The sequence below is a fragment of the Zeus faber genome (genome assembly GCF_960531495.2).
Source record: "Zeus faber genome assembly, chromosome: 13".
NCBI lineage: Eukaryota > Metazoa > Chordata > Actinopteri > Zeiformes > Zeidae > Zeus > Zeus faber.
The window spans coordinates 22,935,448-22,937,947 of NC_137198.1; positions in this window are offsets into that span (position 1 = coordinate 22,935,448).

Consider the following 2,500-nt stretch of genomic DNA (forward strand, 5'->3'; position numbering starts at 1 on the left):
GAGTATATTTACGCATGAGAGAGCATGTGCGCTCGTAAGATTCCGTGACAACTGGCCAAAAAAACTATGACCTAACCCTAACCCTAAGCCCTATCCCTGACCTCAAACCCTAACCCTAACCCCTGACCCCTGACCCTAACCCTTACCCTAACCCTAGCCCTAACCCTAACCCTAGCTCTCACGGGGCCGGAGTCGGGACATTATTTTCTCAGTTTAGCGAAGAGGATCTGTCTCTGCGTCAAGAAAGAGAGAAAGAGAGGCTTCTACTCAACCTGTCAGTCATCACTAGAACCCCCCCACCCCTCCCTCCCTCCCTCCCTTCCTCCCTCCCTCCTTCCCTCCCTCCCTCCCTCCCTCTCCACGTAGTCGCCGAAATGCGGCGAAGGAGCAGCTTGGCAAACAGGCAGGGCGATGATGAGAACTCGTTGCAGCCTAGCGGGGGTTCCCCCCTCTTCTCATCAAGCTCGGAACAACAATAAAATCTGGAGGTGGTTGGAGGGGTGAGGAAGGGGGGATGAGGATGGGGGTGTGAGGATGGGCGGGTGTGGATGGGGGGGTAAGGATTGGGGGTTGAGTTCACACGGCCCACATGTAAATGTGCCCCCATCACCAATCGACTGCTTAAGGCCTTGTTCCTTTCTCTGGGGAGGCGGGCACCGCTGACTGATTGTTTTGTCAATGCCCAGGCAAGCCAGCGGTCCTTCAGGTTTGTCCGCCGGACAAATGGAACCCGGTCGTCTTCAGTTTCCCGCTTTAGCGCCGCTGTCAAAGTGAGTGCCGGGATATCTGCTTCAATCCAGCGCTTCCTGGCGCTCGTGGGACCTTCGGTTCGGGGGCTTTGGCTGGAAGGGATGTTCGGGGTGTGGCACGATGCCCTGACACAGATGAGCGGATTTCGTATGGATGAGAATTACAAAGATTTTTTCACCCTAAATATTGAGCAAACGTTTGTCTCACGTCATAGCAAAATCAAAAGAAATCGGCGAAAATCTCCTTCTGGGTCATCCGGATTCAGCCCCGGACAACTGGTATAATTGTGAGGTTACCACTGGATATATGAGGGGTCCCTTCTGGTATACGGTACCTGTCAGCAACACGGAAGCGGGACGGTCTCCTTGCTGCTTGGAGTCACTACGTGTGGGCTCCAGTCAAACTGACTGGTCAAGCAATCGCTTTTTGAAGCAGAGAAATCTGTTGATTTATTTTTAAGGTATTATTAAGCTTTTAATATGTTTTATTAAATGTACAAGAATATATCCATTGGATGTTTTTCTTCATTTAATAATGGAACCACAAATAACTGATGTCAAAAAGAATGAAAAATCACTTCATGACAGAAGCAGCTTGATAAATACACATACAGTATATAGGTTGTGGAATATAATAAAAGGTGGTGGAAACCTCCTGCATCCTGCTCTGGTTCACGGGACGAACCCAACGCTGCCGTCCCCGTCTTCCCCCTGGGACCCGCGGTGCAGAACCGGCAGCGCCTTCCTCCTGGCGATGGAGACAATGTATTTAAAGATGATTATTCATTCCAGCCATGAAACGTGTTGTTTTCAAGCCAGAAGCTGCCGTGTGAAATATAAACAATCAACGCCAAGCTCACAAACTAACCCGACTACGCTTGCAAACACGCTCCAAATGTGAATAAAATGAGAAGGAAAAAGGTTGAAAACCAAAGAAAATTTTCACCCAATTTGCGAACGTGTTGTAGATGGACCCGGATGAAGTCGACGCTTTGGTGTTGCCAAGGGTGTCGCCTGGGGTGTAGCGCAGGGGTAACCCTCAAACTCTCCGCCGTTCACTGTGCAAATTTCGATGACTCCCGAGGGACTCAACGGTTTTGGCCCTTCCTTGGAGTTCCACACCCCTCGACGGAAGTGACGAAGGTCAGAAAGAGAGGGTGACCGGGCGTCACCCCCTTTGTCCAGCCGCGCAACCCTCTGTTTACGCCGCCCCTCCGCCCCTCGCCCCTCGCCCCTCTGCCGCTCTGGGGTGACAACCAACACTGCGGACCCATCACGCCTCCACGGTGACCCACACCCCCATCCTCGACACCACCCCCCGCCCCGCCCGCCGCATCCACAAGACGCCAGTTGACGACAGGGGCAACAGCCTGCTGAAATCCATTACATCTGCTGGCGGCAGCCCGCCTCCAATGCGGCAGGGGCGTCGCTAAGCGGCTAAACGGCGCCGGGGGTCTCGCGTTGGACTTCACATCGGCTAAACCCTCAAACAAGGTGCACGTGGACGGGGCGCACGTGCGCACCTCGCCTCCTGTCAGAGCGTCCCAGGACCCTAATTGGCCTGTCCCGCCTTGTTTGAGGGGACGACCTCCCCCTCGTCTTTCTCCGCGTCCTTCTCTCGCGGTTTCTGTCTGTCTGTCTGTCTGTCTCCCTGTTTGTCTCTTTCGCTCTTCGGGGCAAACTGTCGGCAGCCGTTTACGTCCGGGCTTCTCTCTCTCTCTCTCTCTCTCTCTCTCTCTCTCTCTGCAGCA